Below are 16,723 nucleotides of genomic sequence, written 5' to 3' on the forward strand. Positions count from 1 at the left end.
TATTCTATGCCGTATGTCAAACAACAACCAAACTATCAACCGCTTGAAATCCTATAGAAAAAACAATGAGACCAGTAAACTATGTATAAATCGGGCTAGTCGGAAGGTACAGTTAAAGGGATAATTCGCGATTTTTCACTTTTCATCTTATTATGTTCATAATACCATAAAAAACATATTCACCAAGTTTTATTTCGATATGAAAAGTAATAAAGGAGAAAATTGGGAATTATTAATTTTATTTTATCAAACTTCCTGACTTATGTGACGTAGTTTAAGTCTTTGAGCATGCCGGGAGTGAAATTAATCTCATTTAAGTCTTGTTCGTTAACCATCTAATAACGCTATTTAAAGCGCATCGACGACTTTTGGTGTAGCTATTAACCCAAGAAAAGTAAGTGATAGCCATGCAACTTTTTAAATTAGATTGTAGGATTCATGTGTGGATTTTTTATACGAATTCTAGTAATTAAAGTAAATAATACAATAGAACATGTTTATGATTTTTTTTCTTCAAATACTTTAAACAAACATATGAAACTGACGCGATCGATAGTGTATTAAAAAATACATGTTTGTATTCTGAACTTTTTGCTTCATTCCAGAAAACATTTTCACTTGCTTGTACTGTGGAAATTAAATGTGTATTAATTTGTGACACTTAGTGAATGTTGAATGCGTAGTTAAACTCAAGGTAATTGAAAGATTAGCATTATGTAATTCTTAAATCTTTTGATCTTCATTCAGTGACACCTAGGCGTCACGGTTCAGCATTTCAGATGTGAACATCATTTCGTATGAATGATATACGGGAGTCAGTTATAGTTATAGACATAGAAATGTAAGAAAAAGAATTAAAATGAATTTACGGGAGAAATAAGGTCGCACAATAACTGGATAGCTGTTGTATATTTTTATATATTTTGCATTAAGCTCACTTTTAAATAAATTATGACTTCTGATTAGTTTTGTAACGATAAAATACTGAATTATTTTAATTGAATAAATTTAAAAATAAAAATAGCCTTCTAAACACGAGTGTATGAACTAAAAATTGTACCTTTTTAAATTAAAATCGCCAACCTTTAATGTTTCAAACAGATTGCAATTTTATAATTTAGTCCATCCAAAGCGATCTTTATTTACCTATTTAGGAATTAATGTTGTCATCAAAATATTTTAAATCTCACAACGCATGCATGAATACTTCAGCTATTTGAAAAAAAAGATGTTTTAAAAAATTGACAGGAAATTTAAGGATACTCTAGGAATGGAATCGAAAAATTACGAATAGAATTTCTTTTCAAGTGTGAAAAACGTCAACCAAATTTATTCATAATCGGGAGCGTCCTTATATTAAAATAGTCTTCTTCTCACAACGAATAATACTTTAGCTATTTGACCAACGATGTTTAAAAAAAAAAGACAACGAATTTAATGTCATCTTAATTTCCCTATTTTTGAATGTAATTATAAGTCTGTTCAACTGGCAAGAATATCACTAACTAAAAGCGGACAAGCAGTTTATTCTTTAAATCAGAGACATATAATACAATTTATTATATGTCTCTGTTTAAATTTATGTCATTGAATATCAAGAAAGAAAATAATTCCCGAAATCAATTTGAAACTTTAATACTCAAAAGTTTTCCTAGAAAATATTCACATCCCTTGGGGTTTATTAGTGTACGTCCAGTTGCATATGTTTTACATGAATGTCGGAACAATTGTGATGATGTCGAATTTCTTCCTTTATTGGAGAACGATCTAATTGATATATATACATTTGTGATTTTACTATGTTCATAACTTCGATGAACCGAAGCAAGTTATTATATCGACCTGTATTTAAATCAAATTGGTCCTCTACTTCTTCTTCTTCTTCTTCTTCTTCTTCTTTTGATATACAATAGTCTATCGAATTCGATGATTACATACTGTTGGCATTCGTGGACTAGTCTATTTACAAAACTGTTACCCCAATTTACACAAAATGTATGTTTCTTTCTTATGTTCAATGTATACATGTATATATTTTAAATTGCGATATAGCTCCGTAACTTTCTATCCAGGCGTAGAAATGAATCGTCGACAAGTGCGTACATTTTTTTTAAATCAATATTTCTGATATGTTCCAATCTGTCCTTTACTATTGACAACGAGTATATATTACATTTTCCCAAATTAAACCTTGGAAAAAAAATGTAAATAGATTTTTATTTTATCAAATCTTTTTTTTTTTTTTGTATTATTTATATTTTTATAAATAATATTCTTTACACCAGTAATGTTATTTATAAACAAGCGTATGAGTTTAGTAATGACTAGTATATTATATCACTTTCGGACACGCAAGACAGAGATGTATATTATACACCTGATAGTTCAAAATGGAGAGTTATAAGTTATCGGCCGTGTACACTGATCAATACCTACAGATGTGAAACGATGCATGAACTTGCAAGCCCGACAGGAAATCGCTTGAATACCTGGACGTGTCACCTCACACCCCTCACAATACCTTTAGTCATGCTGGTGATCAGATAGGGAAGATCCGAATTTATTTGAATAAAATTTATTACTAAAAAGAATAATAAACGAATTAGATTTACGAAAACAGTTTTCACGGAACACTTATTTATGATTTAAACTTTGACTTTTTAACTAATTCCAATATTAACAGACTGTGGTTATTTAAAAAAAATAAGAACATTTTCCGTATCAAGTTAGTTTGTCAGATAAAACAACCGTACGATTGACAAGATATCGACACGCAATTACGACTACATCGGTTACTGTAGTTTTGGTCCTTTGTGGTTTATAGACATATCGTGATTTTTTCATCGGGAAAGCCGACAAAATGGCGGAACGCAGAGAATTGATACTCTAAATTTAAAATCGATGGTGATCTCTTATCTAGCGGAATAAAACTTTAATATCTATAAATTTGAGCATTTCTATATAGAATTTTTGATTTTTTTGCGAAGTTTCCCTTTAAGCATAATTTTGAGTTGGCATATGCATTTTTCATAACCTGCCTCTTTTAAGGATGATTGCTGATTTTGTTATATTTTTAAAAGTTTTTGTCAGATATTCTGAATCGTCTGATTTTGTCAATGAAATGTCATTAAAAATTTTGCCGAATAACTGGTTTTCTTTTCATAAGCATATAACATTTACTTAAGTTTAAAAAGGCATTATTGATGTTTGGAAAATCCTACTTATTTTTCATAGATTGAGTAGAAAACGTGATGCAATAAAGGAAGGTATGAAAAGTAAAGAATTTTTTTTTGCTGCTAAATTTTTGATGACATATATGTTCTACTTTGATAGTAACAACTGGGCTTGTTAATAGTCCCAAACTAAATAGGTCGAAAACATAGAAGGTCGGGAATTCGAACTATAGGCTGAACATATGGTTTTGCCGTTAGGCGCGGAAATTTCGATGAGGAATGAGTGACTAAGTGATTCCTCGAAGAGTTGGAAAATTGAATCTTTTAACACTAATGATTTAACTTAACACCCGGACCGGATTTGTCTGCGACTTTAGTACGTGTATTGAACATTTAAAAGAACTTCTATTACTAGCTGACAATATCTATAACATGGGTTACATCGGGTTTGGTAAAAAAAAGTAAAAGTGCTGTGTTACATCATGTAGACAACAAATAGGCTATTAATTTTTTCAAACAATACAATTCTAAAGAAACAAAAAAGTTGAAAAACTACTTACAAAAGAAAAAAACCAAAAAAACAAATACCAAATTGAATGTAAAGGAAAAATACAATTCATGACTAAAACTCGTGAAAGTCATACATCCATGTTTTCCTGCTATACAATGTGTCTATCATTAAATAAACACGCTACGTCCGAGAAATCTCATTAAAAGTAACAACGAAAACATTGAATCAGATGTAGTTTCCAAGAAAAAATGAAAATGAATGAACAAAAGCTAAAGAATTAAAATCTTGCTTTGATAGTTTCGATTAATGTAAACCATGAACCATGAAATCTAAGCTCAAAAAGGCATTACCGTAAAAACAAAGTGCTATTAAGAAGGATTTGATGTATAAACCTAAGATTTTTTTTTTTTTTTTACCAAATCGGACTATTACATAGATATCCTAATTTTCTCGCCGGAATCTTGATATTGGTAAAAAGTAAAAGTACGAAACACCAGGAAGCATTTTCAATATCAGTTCGTCTATTAATCATTAAATTTATGAAGGAACTACCTTCTACAATAAGCACAACCAACATAGCATAGTATGCCATAAAAGGCCCCGATATAAAAAAAAAAACACAAAAAATGAAATGAAAATGACAAATGTAAAACAATTCATACAAGTAAACTAACGGCCAAACTTATTTACAAAAATGAACGAAAAATAAGTATGTAACACACCAACAAACGACAACCAGTGGATTACAGGCTCCTGATTTTGGACAGACACCCAATTACAGAATGTGGCGGGGTCAAACATGTTACCGGGATTACAACCCTCCCTTAACCTTGGACAGTTGTGAAACATAGGCACGAATTAATACGATTAAAATCAGTTACAAACTCCTCATGTGGATACAAATAGATATAGTACAAAGAGTGGAACTGACCGGGTCTGCATATCCCAATTTGTTGATTATCTTTGCTCTTTAAAGTGTCTATTGATCTTCTTTGTTTTTAAAATATCAATGTAAAAATAAGAAAAAGAAAAACAAGAAGGTAAATATCGTTATTAAATAGCGCGCACTACAAAAAAGGAATCTCTTGACGATTTCGGCCTTGTTGACTTGTTTGAAGATTTCGTATTGCTGATACTTTCGTATTTTTGAAGTTTATTAAAGTCTTCAAGATAATAGACAAAAATCTAAAAGTTTAGTGAAAGTCATAATTCAATAGCAATAACTCCAATCAGGAGTCGACCGACAATTTTGGCCATTTGACTTATATGTTGTCTTTTATCTTAAAAAAAATCCCACGAGATACAAACTTTGTGTGCTCTGAACTTCTAAGAGTTTAATCTTATACTAACACTATACTATGTACTACCCCTCACATTACTGTCAAATGGGTCTTCTTTATAAAAGTTCAATTTCGCCGCTACCATGAGTATTTATACTGATAAAATTCCCAAGCTATGCCTCTTTGAGCCGAAACAAAGAGATCATATCTGGGAGCAAGTACGTCAACAAAACAAAATCTATACTATTAAATGAGAAGACATCATTTTGTACGTCGCTTCTCTTCCTTCCACAATTAATTAATGGTCATGCCAATGTGTCCTAAAGATATCATACATAGTCGCGTTTGTCATCCATTTTTTGACTATTCAGTGTGGGTTATTTTGGGAGAAAAACGAAAATACTATCAAATGGCAGAAACCAAAGCTCAGACACAACACAAGAATAAAAAACAATCGTAAATGTATTTATAATAACCAACGTAGATAGAATCACAAATGCATTTTACAATTCAAAACCGATAGCTCGATTAATGTACAAAACAAAATGAAAAATCAAAAAGGAAACATAAAACTGTTACGCACGTCTGGTGTAAATAAATAGAGAATATCATATGGCTTTTTCAATATCGCATCCGTATCAACCCGAGACACCAATATAATCCCAAGAGCTCTGCTCGAGGGATTATATTGGTTGAGGGTTGATATGGTGTGTGATATTGAAAAAGCCATATCATATACACTTTATTATATACATATACCTCAAGTAGATGTTTTTTATGTAACATGACGTCATACAGATAAGGAGGTTTGAAATGACGTCATACAGATTATAGGTTTGACATGACGATATACAGATTAGGGATTTGAAAGCCTTTGCAACGGTGACTGCAATCGATGACGTGACGTCATACAGATTAAAGGTGTGATAAAGCTTTTGCAACCGTGCTGATATCGATATCATCACGGGTGGCTGATAAAGCACGCTTACCAATGATTGTATTACACATACAATTTATCTGTATTTACTACTAAGTATATAATAAAAACATTTATCCCGGTATCTATGATGAGTTTATTTACAACCACTGGGTCGATGTCATTGCTGGTTGAGTTTTAGTTTCTCGAGGGTATTACCAGCCAAGTAGTCAGCACAAAAGTGAATTATCATTGATATGGTCATATATATATATATATGAAGTAACTGTTTACAAAACTTTTGAATTTTTGAAATACTGAGACTTTTTTTTAACTCAGGAATAGATTACCCTTTAAACAAACCATAGCTAATTCATGTAAACTAAGCAACATTTCAAAGTAAATAAACCATAACTGAGGGTTCGAAGTCAAATAATTTCCATGGCAATTAGATTTACAAATGATAATTCAATTGCATACCAAATATCATTGACCTAACTCTAGTAGTTCTCCATAAACCAACCTTACTCCAAACTAATACATGAAAACTGAGCAAAAGCGATAGAGTCAATAGATCATACCTGAGGATGCAGTGCCAAATAATCTCACTGGAAATGAGATATGCCAATGCTTATACAACTGCAAAGCAATCATCATTAACCTACCACAAGTGGTTCCCAATAAAATGACCTAATCACAAACTAAAACATGAAAACTAATCAAAAATTTCAAAGTCAATAGATCATGACTGAGGTGGCAAGGCCAAATAATCTCAATGGAAATAAGATATGCAAATGCATATACAACTGCATACCAATTTTCATTATTTTACCCAAATGGTCACCCATTAACTGACCTAACTAATACTTGAAAACTCAGCAAAAGTTTTAAAAGTCAATAGACCATAATTGAGTGGGCGGGGCTAGATATTATCCATGATAATAAGATGTGCCAATATTAATACAACTGCATACCAAATATCTTTAACTTACCACTAGTGGTTCACCATAAACTAGACCTTATCACAAACTAATATATTGTTGACGCCATTGCCGATGCCGGAAACAGCATACGTATGTCTCATTTTTTGACTCCGTCAAGAGAGACAAATATTATACAGTAGTAGTTTTATGTGTGAAGCTAGTAGATTTCATAAAGAGAATTAAATGATATTATCAGGTTTAATCAGAATATTGTGTATTGCGTCTACAAAATTGTTCGTGACACTACTGAAAACGTGATGAATTTTAACATTAGCACGAGACAAATATTTTTTTTGAAGGAGGGTTTCACATCATCATGATCATCTATTTCGGAAATATATTGGGTGGTTATATAGGCAAAATAAGAAGGATTGGAACAAGGCCAAATAGCTTGCAACAGTCTGTATATCAAACATAGCTTACGTTTAACCGAAATTAAGTTCACAAGATAAGGTTTTAAAATAAAGAGATAATGATAGAAAGTACTTTAAAAGTACGTCAACTTAGTTCTGCATGTATAACCAATATTATCTACGTATGTTTAAAACGAGATTTTACATAAACATCGCTTTTATCATTTTTTGATAATATAGTTTTGAATGGTTTTGATATCTTATTTTTTTTCCTATTTTCAATTTATTTTCAACAATTACTTTTTTGTAAGATAATATTTCTTAGTTTAACGCCATAAATCTTTGATATCTATATGCAACTATGCTGAGAATGCGTTTATTCAGAAAGAAGAATATTTCGTTTAAAATTTGATCTTTTAAATGTTAAAGATAATATTAGTACTGGAGATCTTGTTATTTTCCAGAGAGATTACAAACAAAAATTAAATTATGTTTCTTATTACATAACGTCGTAGGATATTGTGTATTCATCTAAAAATTGTTTGAAAACAATCAGAACATCTTATTCAAAGTCAGAGAAAACATTGGCTAAGATAGTTGAGAGTCAGTATAATGAAAATGGAAAAGTGTTTGCTTTTTATAGGATTAATTTGTTCCGTACTACTTGCAGGAGTAAAACCAAACAGTACCAGAGATGATATGGTACAAACTCCTGTGGTCGATAATTAAAAGGTTCCATTGCTTGCAATGTTCGATATGCCAAATGTAAACAAGCGTATCAAGGAATATATTTCAGACACATTCGAAAATATGAAAGGAACAGTGAACTTTAAGAAGGAAATTGAAGACTATTTTGATGATATGAAACATAATTCCACTTATCCTTTTCTGAAGGTAACTACATTTATTATATTTCTTATATAAATGGTAATTGCTTAGCATCATTAGTTCTTTTCCATTTGGGATATTGTTTTTCTCTGGAATTTTCTTTTAAACTTTATTCAAAAACACATTTTTCCTTGATTGGTTATAACTATTTTTAAACATTCCTTTATGACATTTTATTTATCTTTTAATAAATTGTGACTTGAATCTCAAAGTATTTAGAAATACAGATTTGTGATGAATCATTCTTTATGCGGTCATAGATCAGACATTAACCTCAATGCTAACGACATTCTATACCAGCATTTCAATCAGCCCGATCATTCCACCGTTTCTATGACAGTTCGCATTATCGAAAAGATATACCATAGCTCTAACAATCCTATTCTTTCAACGACTCTCCGTAGACAAAAAGAAGACTACTGAATTAGACAATTGGGAACTGCAACACCGTATGGCTGCAATGACAAAATTGATGGTATAGGTATTCTATCTAGTCCTTCGTGTAACTCGGTGAATGTGATGAATATTTTCAACTCGACTCCTCGACGTAGACGCAGTCATGGTCATCGTCATTATACATCACCTTCTTTGCATGATGTCTCTATTAATGACTTGCTGTCATTCATACAAAAGCCGTTAGGTATTCATCACATTCGCACGAAACTTTATTCATTACCCCTTTCAAAACTTTATTCTCTGTTCAATTTATGTTTGGAATCCACTGTTACAAACCCTCATTCAAACCAATACAAACTTCAAGCTATAATTTCGGATATTGCAAGTCACAGACTTTTCAAGCCAGTTCGCATTGGAAAAGATGAAAAAGAGAAAAGATCTTTTCTAAATCTTTCCTTTGCCAACAAAGGTCTCGATGGCGTCAACCTAGGCAATATCCTTCATCATAAATTAGTTCAATCGAAAATACCTCTTTATTTCAAAGACCAGTCTGTACCAATAATTTCTTATACCTATACCAAACCTATTGCAACTAAAATTTTCAATTACAAACGCGTTTTGCAGAATCTCGATATTGACGACTTAAAGTCTAAACCTCCTGATTGCACTTGTGCTAGTTCCCAATTCACATATAATCCTGCTGGCCACGTTATCACCGGTGACCTTAACATTGTTAATAACACTTCTCTACGAAATGTGTTATCGAAAGGTCCGAAATATCGTGAGCCTAAATCCATCAATTGGAAATACAACTTTAAAATTGTGATGGACTCAGTCGAGGATTATGCCAGGCAATGGGCTAAACGTGAAAAGGAAGACGTAGACACTCTATCCGAATGGATTAAGGCAGTGAGGTCGTTAATACAAATCAGAATTAAGAAACTGAATGGGTCCATCAATGCCCATGCTACGTCAATCTTTAAAGACCCAAATGTTGCTAAACACTTATCCGACCTCCATGATAAATATGTTGTTGTCCCCGCAGACAAAACCCAAAATAACATCGTTTTTGTCTGTAAAAGTCACTACATTAATTGCTTGATAAACGAATTAGGTATAGACAATTCACTTGGAAACTCAACATATACCCTCACGACACTTACCAAAGAGGAAATCCTGGATAATCATAGGTCTGTTCTTTGTTCCTTTGGTATTTCAACCAAAGATGAAGAACTGGATCTTCCATCACTGTATTGGATACCTAAACTACATAAGTGTCCTTACAAACAACGGTATATTGCTGGGTCTTCCAAATGCTCCACGAAACCTCTTTCTAAATTATTAACATCTATTTTATCAGCAATCAAAGACGGGCTTCAAAGTTATTGTGAAACTGCCTATTCTAGAGGTGGCGTGAATCAGATGTGGATACTTAAAAATTCCAAAGATCTTTTAGAGTACATACAATCTAACTCTCTTTCATCTTGTAACAGTATAAAAACATTTGACTTTTCTACTCTTTACACAAGTATTCCACATTCCAAACTAAAAGACAAATTGAAAGAGTTGGTATTACTTTGCTTCATAAAAAAGATTGGCCAACGTAGATACAAGTATCTTGTCTTAGGGAGGGATAAATCATACTTTGTAAAGAATCACTCTGATTCAAACAAAAAATTCTCTGAAACCGATATTATGAAGATGCTTGATTTCTTGATTGACAACATACTTGTAACGTTCGGAGGACGTGTTTTTCAATAGACTGTCAGCATCCCAAATGGGAACAAACTGTGCCCCTCTACTTGCCGACTTGTTTCTTTATTATTATGAGGCTGACTTCATGCAGGAACTTCTTAGGACGAAAGATAAGAAGTTAGCAATATCCTTTAACTCTACTTTCCGCTATATAGATGACGTTCTTTCACTAAACAATTCAAAATTTGGTGACTATGTGGAACCCATCTATCCCATCGAATTGGAGATAAAGGATACTACAGATACAGTTAAGTCGGCTTCATATCTTGACTTACATCTAGAAATTGACAATGAGGGTCGGTTGAAAACAAAACTTTACGACAAAAGAGATGATTTCAGCTTTCCAATTGTGAACTTTCCATTTCTAGGTAGCAACATTCCAGCAGCACCTGCATACGGGGTATATATCTCCCAATTGATACGATATTCCCGTGCTTGCATTTCCTATCATGATTTTCTTGATAGAGGGTTACTGCTCACAAGGAAGCTATTAAACCAAGAGTTCCAAATGGTGAAGTTGAAATCATCCCTTCGTAAATTTTACGGACGCCATCACGAGTTGGTTGACCGTTATGGAATAACCGTTTCACAAATGATATCGGATATGTTCCTTACGTCGTAACTACAATCCCCTTCCCTTTCATGAATGTGACCTACCGAATTAGACTATTTACCGGATTTGTAATCACATAAGCAACACGACGGGTGCCACATGTGGAGTAGGATCTGCTTACCCTTCCGGAGCACCTGAGATCACCCCTAGTTTTTGGTGGGGTTCGTGTTGTTTATTCTTTAGTTTTCAATGTTGTGTCATGTGTACTATTGTTTTTCTGTTTGTCTTTTTCATTTTTAGCCATGGCGTTGTCAGTTTGTTTTAGATTTATGAGTTTGACTGTCCCTTTGGTATCTTTCGTCCCTCTTTTTTAAAATCACAAGCATAAAACAAAAATCCAAACCTTATGACGTCACATAAAAAGAGCACACAATTTTACAGACCAATCAAACGGAAAGATTAAATGTAAAACTATTGACCAGATTTTTGTACAAAATAATGAACAAAAAAAAATTTATTAATACAGACAACCACAAAATTACATGCTACTTACATTGGACAGGCACATAAAGAATGTGGCGGAGTTAAAAATGTTAGGAGGTGCCCAATCCTCCCCTAACCAGCTGGAGCAGTTGTGTTACAGTACAACATATGGACAAACTATAAAACAAACACAGAGTGGGCGTGGCAGGTAACTTCAATCACATCCCTTACGACAGAAAGACAATGAGTACAGATTTCAGAGTACTTGCAGTTACTGACAGCTGGTTCAAAGCCAATAACAACTAATAAAATAATCGTGCACGCTAAAACATTATCCGTCCGACATTGGGGAACTTGAGTGTACGTGCTGATGATTTTCCGTCCGGCTATTGGGCTGTAATACATGCTTAGAATCCCCCTCCGGCTTTTCGGAATGTTGAACCTGCTGATAATTTTTCCATTCGATACTGAGGGACTTGAGTGTTCCTGTAGCGGATATCCACGTCGGACTCCGACACTAGTGGCTTGAATGTTACTTTTGATGATTTTTACGTCCGACACTAATAATTCAAGTGTACCTGGTGGGATTTTTTCCGTCTGACACTGGGGGAAAAGGGGGTGGCTTGAGTGTACCCAGTGAGGTTTTCCCGTCCGACCTTTGGTAGGGAGCGTTATGCCAAGGATTTGCCGTCCAACACTGGAAAGCTTGTTTTTATCCGGTGAGGATTTTGAAAGTTTTATATTTTAAGAAAGATGTTATAGTCAAAAGATTGCAAAATTTCAATTTTTTACTGTCTGTTTTTTTTTTGCTTTTAAAACTTATATATATATGATATTTGAAATAGCTGTCGCCGCACATCTAGCCTTTTTGTGCTAATGCGGTGAAAATCGACCTCCCCATGGATAGAAACAAATTTCTGTGGTCGACAAGTCGACCTTCCCAAGATTTCAAGATTTTATTTGAACACTTAGACACAGATACATGTGTAACATGAGGTCATACATAATATCATTATATAAACATGACGAAGTAATTATGTGGTATCAATGATATAGATATAGCATAAAGATATATAACAATAACATACAACTATTGTTTTTTAACATTTTCAGAACATATTGGCAATGTTTTTGATAAATACAGAAAGTCGTTTATACAGTTGTACATTACATATTGAAAGAAGACCTTCCTTTTTTTTATAATTAGGATTTACTGTGTAGTAGCTTAGTAGAAACTTTTCTCTTAATACAACAATATTTTGATAAGTACATTTAAATAACAAATGAAATTCATCACCAATATTACTCTTACACAAAGTACATATTCTATCATGCCTCGGGATATTTTGCCATCTGCCTGTTTCGATAGGCAGACGCAGATTTGAACACCTAAAGTGTGTGATCCAAAGTCTGCAATAGTCAGGAAGTTTTAGAAGGTACTAGAACACACCCGTGATATCGCGGGTCCGTGACTGAATTAAAGTATATATCTATGCGCAAGCCTTATTTCAGTATTATTATTGTCATCTGATAGTCATGCTGATTATAAGATACACAGTTTTCTCTGCTTTCAAATCTTTCTGTCGAACTGGAACTTATCAATTATTGGTAACATTAATTATTTGGAAAACAAAAGGTCCTGGAATGGAGTATTTTTTAATCAACAGCATTGTCCTATATTAGTTATAAATAAAGTTGAATTCTTTGATTCGCTGTTTTACTTCATGCCCGCTAACAAATTGAAAACTGTACCTATACGCCTTATTTTTAGTCCAGATTTTTAGTATTCGTATTGTTATCATAGAAAGTCTTACTGATTAAAATACTACAATAAGTAACAATTTGACAATGAGTGATCGAATTTAGTAGTGTCAACCCTGTGATTATGACCCGTGTATATAGCATAATCCTAAATACACCGTTTGGTGGTGCGCCTGTCAGATGCGGAACGTACAGATAAGGTAATAGGTAAAAGGTGAATATACTATTGTTATCGGTATCGGACTCGACACGGAACTTCTTAATTATTGGCAATATTAATTACTTGGAAAACAAAAGGGCCTGGAGTGGTGTAATTTTTAATCTACCCCTTAGTACTATATTAGTTATATATAAAGTTGAATTCTTTGATTCGTCGTTTTTACGTGATGACAGCTGACAAATTGGACCTCGTTATTTTAGTATTATAGATAAGAGAAACATATTTCACCATCGATCTTGTGCAATACGGAATTCATCCACTCACGACAGTTAATCATTTTGAATAATCAAAGCTCTCGGCGTGACTCGCGTTTGAGATATGAAACTTGAGCTGTCTCGATAAATATTGAACCACACTCGACACAGTGGTAAAATTTATAAGTAACATTTTGATGTCAATGTTTTACTCCGTCCAAATCAGTCTCAAACCATAAACTTATATTTGCAGTCCCATTTATTCCGTAACATATTGGATTTAAATACCAGAATTTGCTCAAAGTTTTTTTTATCTTTACTAGATAGTTATAAATATGTTTAAACACAAATATTGTAAAGAGAAATATGCATACAGGCAATTTAGCGCAAATTAGTTCGTATTATTGCGCAATTTATACCCCATGATAAATAAATTTTGGTGAGAATGATACTTAAAATATAATAATTGGCGCAAAAAGAACTGCAACTGCTCATGCATTATTTAACTATATCTGATATTATGAGACAAACATCAATTGCATTGGTTATTCAATAACATTTTACATAATAAAACGTAGGATAATCAGATTTTTTCATGGGGGACAATCAGAACCCTAAAATGTTATAAAGTGGTCAATCGGGAATTAACTCTATATCCAATAAAATTTAATTAACTTTCCATTATATATTTGTCAATATATTACTGCAAACAATGTGTACACATTTTTGTGCAGTACAATTGATTTGTTTTCAAATATAGTGCCTTACAAGATTTTGTGATGTAGCCACAATTGACCTTTAAACGATCGTATTGACTTTTGATGTCTTAAAATAGGCAGATAAGATATGTTTTGACTTTATTTAATGGCTTCTTTTAGTTTAAGATAAATTGTAATTATAACATTCCAATGATACTGAAAAATATTTATTTTTGATTATAAGTTACATAATTATTTTACCAGGCGTAGCCGTGCGTTAATTGTATTTCGGCATGTATCTTCGAAAAAAACCTGAATCATTAATGTAATAAAACATATAATTTGTAAACTCTCTCTTTTTTCTCTGCAAAAGGCTTTTTTGTCACCTCATTTTTTAAATTTATGTCTTAAGTGAACAACTTTAACTCTGTGACAGTTACCAATTTATTTTGATTCTACGCATATTACAGCGGCGCATAATCCTAGGGACTGCTTCGACTTGGATAAACATTTCAGAAGGCGAGTATACAAAATCTTCCCAGAGGGTACAGCTGGATTTAACGTGTATTGTGATATGGAGACTGACGGCGGAGGATGGACGGTAAGACTTTCTATAGTTTATAGTCAATTTTATACGTGGAATTATGGTACACGTTTAAAAGCAATTTCTTAAATTTATTTGGATTTTAATGTTTTTAATATATTTTGTAAGTCGAAATAGAAAATAGTTTGTGTGGTTCCAGTTAAAATAAAAAAAAAAAAAGGTTAGGGTCGGTACATATGTTTTTTTTCTATTCATTTTAAATTTAACATTGATTCTACGGTAGCATTCTGACTTTAACAGTACTAAATGAAAATGACTAAAACATCTTAAGGGTAGGCTTTAAGTTAGACTAAACAGTTCCGTAGGTATGGTAACTAGAGCAACACATATATTTGTATTTAACTCTTTAAACAAATAGTTTAAACACAAACAGAGAGTTTAGTTTTGTTTAGTAGAATGTTGTTTTTCTTCTCTTTGTAGTTTTTTTTATGACCATGGATCGTATTATCTGGTGGTTTTTTTTCCGACTGAGGTCCATGATTACCTACTTGATATATATATTTTTTTTAAATAAAAAAAGGCCGGTGTCTGTTCGGAAGCAGTACATTCAAATATTTATAAAAACAATGTTATTTTATTTCGATTAAATGGCAATGCGGAGTATACAGAATTGCTACAGCGAAAACATGACATACAGCCAATCACACTAAAAAACACCGGCAACAAAAAGCAAATACAAAATATCTTACCATAAACACAAATTATTCAAAGTTTACAATTAATGTCGACGTTCCTATATTGACATCAGCCAATAACGTGCCAGTACTAGCAAAATGCTATTGAAACAGTCTGCTTGAAAAGAACCCACTGTTTCAGATTCTTGTAAGAATATCTTTTCGATGTGCACAAAACATTCGTTGGTCAGATATCATTACTAGCTGTCAAATTCATGGTCACCGATTTGACTCAAATTCTCTCTTACGGATGTACTGTGGAATCATTAACAATTTTTGGCAACCAAATATCATGGACTTTGTGGGTACAGCCCGACCACGCATTTAATTATTCAACGAAATATGTTTCAGTTTATAAATACGTATATTTCAATAAAAACTGAGTGTGCAGATTAATCAGTCAAACGGAACCGAATAAAACCCAAAGGCAAAGGCTTATAGTTTTGTACGCCAGACGTCTAAAACAAAAAAAAAAAATGATTAGTGACGCTTGAATAAAAACATTAAAAGGCCAAGTTCCGATCATTGTTATACTTTTATGGCTAAACTCGATTTTAGGTTAAGTTCTCCTATATGTTTTATTCAATAAACGTCCAAGTTCTGAAATTTGTGCATGCATCATGTGCATATCTAACTAGGGATGCACGATTTTTGTCTGTCGCTTTCTTTTAATTTTATTAAATAAGTGAGATAAACTATGTGTCTTGAAGCTAGCATGAATAGTGTAATTTATTTTATTCACTTCTGATAATGTAATTCGAATTATATGAGTGGATAGTTTGGAATTAAAAGTGTTTTTGGCATTTTGGTATAAACTGTTTCAGGCAATCCCCCGCCCCCACCACCATCTAGCTAGACCTATTTTAACAGTGCTCGAATGTAGTGCTATTATAATAATTCATAGCTTCAACAAATTGGTATGAGGCCAATTAAAATCCATCTTATTGATCATACGTTTCTCAATTCGTAAAGAAGGACCAACGACGAAGTAGCTCCTTCTTAAAAATCAAAAGCAAATCTTGAGTTCAACGCCGAATACTCTACTGTATACCATACATTTCGTCAATCAACTTCTCACCATTGATCAATTGTTGCTCTTTTTTTTCTTTGGTTAATAACGTTTTATAATCATCAGCAAATACATACGATAGTCGCTGAATTTAGTCTCATGTCGTCATATGTTTCTATTAATGCACAAATGCCTATATGACATGTTCTTCTTATAACCTCTCACTTTTAAACTATACATAGCAATTATCAAACTACCAAGAAAAACCTTTT

Source organism: Mytilus galloprovincialis, chromosome 3 (assembly GCF_965363235.1).
Source record: "Mytilus galloprovincialis chromosome 3, xbMytGall1.hap1.1, whole genome shotgun sequence".
NCBI lineage: Eukaryota > Metazoa > Mollusca > Bivalvia > Mytilida > Mytilidae > Mytilus > Mytilus galloprovincialis.